The following is a 9409-nucleotide window of genomic DNA, read 5'->3' as shown; positions in this document are numbered from 1 at the left end:
TGAGAGAGGTAAAGGGAAAGAGAGAGAGATAGAGGGGGGAATAGAGAGAGTGATAATGAATAAGAGAGAGATAATGAATGAGAGAGGTAAAGGGCGACAGAGTGAGATAATGAATGAGAGAGGTAAAGGGAAAGAGAGAGATAATGAATGAGAGAGGTAAAGGGCGACAGAGTGAGATAATGAATGAGAGGTAAAGGGAAAGAGAGAGAAAGAGAGAGAGAGAGGCGGGGATAATGAATGAGAGAGAGATAGAGGGGGAGAGTGAGAGATAATGAATGAGAGAGATATAGAGGGGGAGAGAGTGAGATAATGAATGAGAGAGAGATAGAGGGGGAGCGAGAGAGAGAGATAGAGGGGAGAGAGAGAGAGAGATAATGAATGAGAGAGAGATAGAGATAATGAATGAGAGAGAGAGAGAGATAGAGGGGGGAAGAGAGATACCGAATGAGAGAGAGAGATTCCCGTTTTAATGAAGACTACCCTTTCTGTAAAGGTCAAAGTGATTTAACTCTGCATTCGGCAGAGCCGCGAGTGTAATTACTGACCCCGAGATCCCCGGGAGATACCCAGATTCTCGTGTACGACCTCTCGCTGGCCATCTTGATTAATTCTTTCTTGGGAGAGGAGGTGGGTGTAAGCTTTTATCTCTTCTTCTTTCTATGATCCTCGTTGTGCCCTCCATCTCTTTTCTTCTTAACCCGAAGATCTATCTTTATTTAACTTTTAACTTCCCTTCAGAAATAGAGAAGAAAACAAAAGTTCAAATCAGAGGAGTGACTAAATTAACTTGGTTGATGATTTTAAAAAGGCCAGCAATCGGCAGATTACTATATCTTCCTTCTTAACTTTACTATATTTTTTTTCTCTAGTACTATCCTTTGTTCACTGTCTCCCCTCCATTTGACTCTATAGTTCTGGATCGTCCCGGATGTGGACGATGGACGGGAGGGGACGAATTTCATCCCGTCCAATGTCCAGAGTAAGTTCAGGGAGGAAGGATGGGACGGTTCTTCGTCCAACGACAAAAAAACCATCCCGTCAAATCATATCGGGACGGTTTTTCGTCCCATCCAGTCCTCTTGGGATGAATTTTGGTCCCAGCACTCGTCCTGGACGACAAAAACCCATTTTATATTGTTAATATATTGATATAGATTTTTTCATGTTTTTTAGGGAATTATGGAGGAGAAAGAATGCAAAGGGACATACGTACAATTATTTCTGAGCGGCGTCCGTCCGCAAGCACATAAAAATACAGGGACTTTGATGCAAATTGTCATAGCAAGGCCACGTGGCAACATCTCAACCGTCAGAAGTGAATCCGGTGGTTTTCCATCCAGATTCATCTGTCCATCGTCCGAGACCTCCGGACAAACGGTTTTTTCGTCCCATGGGACAAAGATCGTTACTTCCAATGGCCCCCAGAACAAATTTTTGCCCCCAAATTCGTACGTATCCCGGAACGGGACGACTTTTTCGTACCGAGACAAAAAATTTGTCTCATCTACGTCCATGCACTATATTTGACTCCCGCTCTACTCATCTTCTTTCTCTCTTTAAAGCCTTCTTCCTCTATATCTATCTCATATCCTGTTAACCCCTTCTTTATTCATCTGATTTCTCTCTTTGTAGCCTTCTCTCTCTAAAATTTACATATCGATCTATTTTGTGTCAGTTTGATACCATACCTACATTAAAACAGGACATGAGACAATCAGAATATTTTCTAACTGGCAGGCCTTAGTTGAACTTTCTTCACTTGGTGAGCATCAACATTTCAATGCATTACTTTATTTCATTTTGATCCAACTAGGGTTGGGAAATTATTTGTTCGGGTCAAACGAACGTTGTTCGATGACAAAAAAACAGGCCAAAATCAGTGTTTGTGTCCGTGTTTGGTTCATTTGTGTTCATTTACAAAGAGTTGGCGAACTCCACACATTCTGAAAAATGGTCAAAAACATGTATTATCAAAGAGATAGAGAGAGAGGAGAGAGAGGAGGGGAGAGGGGACGAGAGGGGAGTGGTGCACACGAGAGGGGGCAGGGGGAGAGAGGGCCACGGGAGAGGAGGCGGAGGGAGAGAGAGAGAAAGAGGGAGAGGTAGGGAGAGGGGGGGAGAGAGAGGGGGCCACGGGAGAGGAAGCGGAGAGAGAGAGAGAGAGAGAGAGGCAGGGAGAGGGGGTTAGAGAGGGGCACAGGAGAGCGGCACAGGGAGAGAGAGAGGCACAGGAGAGGGGGGTGGAGAGAGAGAGGGGTGCACGGGAGAGGGGGCTAGAGAGAGATAGGGGGGAGGAACGGGAGAGGGGGGATGGGGGAGAGAGAGGAAGGTGATGGAAATATGTGGCCGACAAGTCAATCACACATTCCACATCCCGTTCCATGTTCATTAATAGAACATATATTCATTATAGTGCACGTGTGACGATTATAATGAAGTCCGTGAGTACATGATCGGACTTAGTGAATTATGATGAGATCGTAATACGGAGATCACTAGTATTTATGCATGTGTTCTAAATATTCATATTCATATGATACTTGAGAATGACATCGAAGTATCCAGATAGAATAGCACCACTCATATGATGAGTATGGCGGTCCCATAGCCATTAGTGTGGAGACATTAAGGATAGATAATGGGTGCTCTTTAGGGGAAACAGTTCATTGAATTGATCTGTGCAAATCCCTAAATGGTATTATACCGAACTGTCAATCAGGTTGATTTACATCACAGTCGTGTTAGTGGTCAGACTTGAGATACCAAAGACGTCTTGTGGACAAACAGTTGTACTTAGACTATGACCTACATGTCCACCCTCGATATAAGAGGTGACAACTCAAGTAAGATGATGTGATGAACTCCTTGGCCACGGTAGTGAAATATCGGAGAAGAGTTCTCAAATGAATTCCGAATGCATCAGTACTAACTCAAATGACTTATTAGGGTTTTATAGTTGACTATACCCTAAGTCGTCCTAAGAGCGTCAAGTGGTTGAGGGATTATACATGCACGGTAAACGTTGATGAACAGGTTCCATGAGCGAATCAATACACATTCCTTTATATCTTCTAGAACACGAGGTATAGCTTGGAGCCCCACGTGCTGGATACTCAACCTATCGATTGGATTAAATCAACCCGACATTAATCAATCTGTATGATGATATGTTAATTAATTTTGAAGGCCAATAACGGTTATTGGGCCGCTAGAGTCATTAACATGATTGATACATACGCCTAGAGAGTCATATGCAAATGGTCTTTTGGACGTCGGAAGATATACTTTAAGTTTTGGGGGTTTCATGAAAACTACCCACTTATTATAAATAGGGAAAGGCCGTGAACAAAATTCATCCACGCCATAATTGTTCATGGGCCTTCCCCTTCTTCTCCCTTCTCCCTATGGCTTGTTCGAATTAGATTTTTCCCGTTCATGTTGGTGTTCATTCGTGTTTGTGACGTAGGACGACTACGGAATGGACGACTAAGGAATGGACGATGAAGGAATGGACGACTGGGTTGACGAGACAGACTATGGGTAGATGGACGACTAGAGATGGATCGGATACTGGAGGGATAAAACAGCCACAGAAATCACACGATCGGATTCGGACTTTAAAACTGATGAAAATCTAGTGGTGCAACTCCGACCCTTATCGAGGGCGGGAGTACTGTCTTCCCCCACCACGACGATGCCTAAGCACCAAAATCAATATCCAAATCCGCATCGCGAAGAAACACTCGAGAAAGAGAGAGAAGAAGTGGAAAATCCAAACCAAATGTAATTCTGACGGCGGTGGAAACTTCTCGAGAAAACACTGGACGGAGAACAATTTCAATACCAAAGAGTTCAGGCGTACCTCGGCACCGTAGTGCATGAAGAGGATGCGGGAAATTCCGATCGTGGCGAGGTTGGGCGAATCCGGGCGTTGAGCGGCCCACTGGACGAAGGGGTCTAGGCGTTCCGGGCATTGAACGGCCCTGGTAGTGAGTTGATGTCGTGGTGAAGTTCTGACGCAAGGCGAGGCGGGCGAACGGGTACAGTTGAACGAGCGAGTACGACCCTGGCAGGGGCAGCCTGGGCGGCCTTGGGGCGACATGCGAGAGAGAGAGAGAGAGAGAGAGAGAGAGAGAGAGAGAGAGAGAGATGAGGAAGTGGAAGAGACGGCCGACGACGAAACGCTACAGCGGCGGTAGCGACGGTGGCGGCGGTGGCGGCGTCGGCGGCTAGGGTTTGATGGGAGAGGGAGGCTGGGCAGTCCTCCAAGAAGAGTTAAACAGAAAACTGAATTCTCGAAATATGACTACCTAAGTGTTTCTTGAAAACAATGGCCTATATATACAGGCCTTGGAGGAAAGAGAAAATGACGAGAAACTAGAGACGAGAAATTAAAGACGTGCTTCATGTCACGCCAAAGGACAATTGTTGATCTGCCTCTGGCGAAGTGTCATGATGCGCATAGGGACGTGCGCGGGTGGAGACGTGCGTGACGACGGTTGCGGCGTGTCCCAAGCAGAGGCGTTGACTTCGATTGATATTGCCGTTGAGTCCGTAGCGTGAGTGCTGACTTCGGTTGACCGTATCGACGCATCCGATGGTGATGTGTTGGCGTCCTTGCCATCAGTTTGTTAGCACGTTTGTGAACAAAATGAAAAATTTTCCCTTCCCTAGATCCAACTATGATCTGGGAGTGGAAAATGATGTGATATATGTTTTGGCCCTTATTGTCATCAGTCATCATCCTGACCTCGAGATAATGTTTCCTCTCTGAGATCCATCCTAATATTTTATATTGGATTGTTTCTCTCCAATATATTGGAAAATATGAAGGTTTTGGATGATTGATGAATCCTAAATGAGGCATAAAATTAAACATATTTTAAGGCCATTTTGGGATCATTTTATGTGTATTATATTCATTTTTATATGGATTCTCATTTTATCCATTAAATAGAAACCTAGATATTTGTACATATTCTACGAATCCAATTATTGCTTAGTAAAACTTTATTTAAAACATTATTATATTTAATGATTTTTAGGCTCCCTCTAGTATTTCAGATTATGTTTTTGCAGGGAGGAAATCAAAGTTAAAGAAAGAAATATAAAGAGAGAGATAGAGGAAAAAATATATATTAAATTTTTTGGGTTTTAAGTGAGGCAGCAAGGATTAAGCTAGGGTGCATTAGTGTCCAAGCCAGCCACAAGCGGGCAATCAAATTGTGCTCAAACCTACCAATAACAGGCAAGCAAAGTCACTTGGAGCAAGCCCCACCAATCTCACAAGGAGCGCACCAAGAAGCCTATATAGAGCCCAAAGTCGCCCACAGTAGTCTAGTAGGCACATGCATGTGGAAGAGGGAAATAGTTATTTATTCAATATTGATGCCCTCTTAGCATATATATAGCAGTCACACTTTTTAAAGTTCCCGATATGGGATACACGCTCGCCAATTCTTCTCAGCTATGCGACGGGCTGAGCCAAAAAAGCAACAAAATGAATCGTGGTCCAACTGGCCACAATCTTAAGAAAAATAGAAAGACATTATGAATCGGTTTTGAGCCATCTCGGCTCAAAGTCTATGTCATAACGGCCTTCTTTAACTATTCAGATATGATCTCGGCTGTCTGATTTTCTTTAGTAAGATAAGACAATAAGATCTCATATTTTTATTTTTATTTTGTATGCTTATGACTGGCTGCGGCAGGTAACGCAGATGAAGGGCACCTTCGACGAACAAATCACGTGGGAAAATGTTAATGGCGCCTAATGACATGAACAATTGACGTAGCAAAGGTGCATTGAATTTAATGGGGGTCTATGGCTGCAATTTAATTGCAACCATTCACCCCTTATCCAACAGCCAGGGGCCGTTTCATCTATTGCTACCCCTTGCCATCATTCTCCACCAGCCAAACGGTGGTGTTCAGCTAAGGGGGGACCACTTCATGAAATTTGAGAGCTTGGGAGGACCCCCAAGGCTGTCCCACTCCATCAACAGCCACACAGGGTCCTTCCAAAGCCTTTAAAAGGGCTTTATGCCCCCCCTAATAAAGTATCTTCCGACCTAGATTGAATGCAATGACAAGAGACCTGTCTAGGACTCATCTGACCAGATTGGAGAGAATGGCAACTCCAAGGAGATTTGGTTCGCTCAAGAAGGTTCTGAAAGGGGTCCAGAACACCGAGGATCTGCACCAGCACAGAGGAAAATGAGCGTGGATCCTATCCCTGCTCGTTTGAATCAAGGCAGTCCAGGTTGATTTTGGCATCAAATTCAGCAGATATCTAGCTCATAATCATAATTGTTTTCATAAGTTTGGCTAAGATCAGGTCTTTTAGGTTGATATCATTGCGATTTCATGGTGAGACCTCATTGCGACATTCTATGAAGCACCTAGTTGTGCTCAAATATTTTCATGATTTATATCACTTTTATTTCAATCTTAGCTTATAAAAAATATTAAAACATACCACTTATATATATATATTTACCTACATAAGTCATATTACTATTATTCTAAGATGATCATCAATATAAAATCAAAAAAATCATAGTAATAATCTCTTTAATCCTTGTATCACCTCTTAGTCTCTCACTCTATCTATCTAGTTAACTAAATTTTTTTAAATATCCTCTCTTTCTAATCACTTCTCTTTTAAAATATATAACCTCTTCTTCTAACTATCTATCAGAATTCTATTCCCTTTCTTCTTCATTCTTCTTCTTCTTACCTTTTACTAAAACAAATACTCCTATTAGTTAACTTCTTATATATTATTAAAATAAAATTTTATTCATTATCAAATTAAAGCTTAATATACACTATTATTATATCTATCTCTTATCTTATACGTCTTCCGCTCCATATATTAATATCATCCTTAATTATAGAACCATTAATTCATTTTAATATCCTACTTATTATCTCTAATATCTATAAAGAGATATAAGTAATATCTTATACTATCTATTTTTTCTCTAGTTACCCTCACACCCTTTACTATTCCTTATTTATTATGTATTACCTTAATATCAGAATATATCTCATTATTGTAGCAAGCATTGGATATCAGTATGGATAGTTCCATCCTATGGATGGCAGTGGATATTAGATCTCAAAAGATAGGCATCAAATCTGATTTTAGGTTATAGAATAAACATATTATATATCGATAAGTTTTGAATATATGTATATGTACATATATTTATGTATTCAATTATTTTTGGATAACTTAGCTTAAATAACTTTTGCCTTTGTTGTTTATTTTTCTGCATATAATGGAGAGGGAAAGGTTTGGGCCCCTTGCTTTTTTCTCTATCACTGTCACAATTGGAGAGAGTATGAGTGAGAAAGAAAAGAAGGGGAGCCTATTACCCATAAAGTGGGAAATGTTAACACATTAACCTAAAATGTAAAATCATCATACTACATAAACCTAGTTAAACTGATCAGTCAAATATCTGATCTCAAAATCCAAACCTCCAAAAGATGACACATGACGATATCCCAATGAATATGTGTTGAATAAAAAGTTAGGGTTATAAATTTTGTTTAATGCCTTTGGCTTATTAAACAATAGTTATAATTATCCAAATGAGCATAGAGTGAGGAAGGGTCAAATCCACTTGGAGCAAGTATTGAATAAATAAATCTTAGTTTTAATTTCTATGTATTGGATTTTAATTTTTATAGTAGGAATTAAACATAATTTAATCAAGGAAAATAGAAAATTAAATTCAAATAATTTTAAGAAATGGATAAAATATTTATCTTAATTAACATAATATATCAAAGTTTTAAGGATAATTTTATGTTTTTTCAGACATTTCTAGTGAGAGATCCTAATTAATTATAATTAAATACCTAAGCTAGTGCTCTTGCACTATTGTGTGAACATCATGTTGTGGCATGAGTGGAGTGGAGCGGATGAATGAAATACCACTGCCGGATGTGAAGAAGATAGTGGTGGATTGATGAACCAGTAATTAGGGTAAAGCTTTTGGTTTATACAAAAATATGCATAATTTTATTATCAGCATAGAATGAATAAGAGTCAAACCCATAGGGAGAAAGTATTGAATAAGTGTATTCTAATTTTATTTATATTTTTTATTTTATATGCATTAATTAATTAAATTTAATTTGAATAAAGAAAACTGGAGATAGTTAATTCAAAATAATTATAGGAAGGCCAGAAAATTTTAATCACAGTTAACCTAATTTATTCAAATTTTATAGAATTTTTTTGATAAAATACTAATTAAATATAATTCAAAATACTTGAGCCGGCACTTTGGAAGCACTGAGTGATGGTAGACGAAGATGGATGGGAGTGGAGTGGAATGACAAATGTGATGATTGTGATGGAGATGATCACATATACACACTGACAAGCGGCGAAGCAGGGGCAAGTGATGATGTTTTTACCATTGTTACTGCAACGAAGATGGAGGTGGAGATGCGCCAATGAGCAATGTAGTTGAATGTGGTATGTGTGAGAGTGAAAATCCAGGGTACCAGTGATGATAACCTGGGAAAAGGACGAAGATGTGATTTAGAAAACGACCCTGCTACGCGGGCAACCGGTTGCCCCAAAGGAATCTTGGGCAACCGGGACACGTGGAAAAAGAACTCCGGAAAAATATGGTTTATTTCATTTCTCCGGCGAAAATACGCTCGTCCGGCGATTCTCCAAGGCCCGGCGATTCTCCGGCGAAACAACTGTGGCGATTCTCCGGCGAAACAACCCTGGCGATTCTCCAGTGATTCTCCAGCCTCTGGAAAGCCCCATTTCATTTCCCGATATTCTCTCTCTCGCCCATTTCATTTTCCTTATTCTCTCTTCTCGGCGGTCCTCCGGCGATCCTCTGGTGACTCTGTCTTCATTTTCCTATATTCTTCTTCACATCGTTCTTCTTCTTCACCATAACGTTCTTCTTATTATTATTCTTCTTACTCTCTCGCTCTCTCTATTCGAATTGTGTGCTGCACTCCGCTCTCTACTTTGTATGCGTCTCACTCCTCTTCCCGCGCCTCACTTCTCGCATTGTTCTTCTTCTTCTCCGTCTTCGTCTTTTTCTGTGTAGCATTTCTTTTCTTTTTCTTCTTCACCGCGTTCTTCTTCTTTACCATAACATTCTTCTTAGCTTATTCTTTGTACTCCTCTCTCTCTTCTCTCTCTATACATGGCATGGAAATTGGTGTGGAAATCTCTATACCATGAACGGCGGCGTGTCTCTGTAGCAATCTCTATACCAATCTGCGGATCAGAGTCTACAGAGTGAAGAAGATTTGGGGATTCGAGGCTATGGAGGCGTCGGTGGAAGGGGAAGAGAGGGTGAGGAGCCTGGGCACCTCGAAGAACATGAATTTGGCGTCCCGAAGATGACGAAGCTTTCCG

This window comes from Wolffia australiana, chromosome 2, assembly GCF_029677425.1.
Source record: "Wolffia australiana isolate 7733 chromosome 2, ASM2967742v1".
In the NCBI taxonomy this organism is placed as follows: Eukaryota; Viridiplantae; Streptophyta; class Magnoliopsida; order Alismatales; family Araceae; genus Wolffia; species Wolffia australiana.
This window is presented reverse-complemented; position numbering follows the sequence as displayed.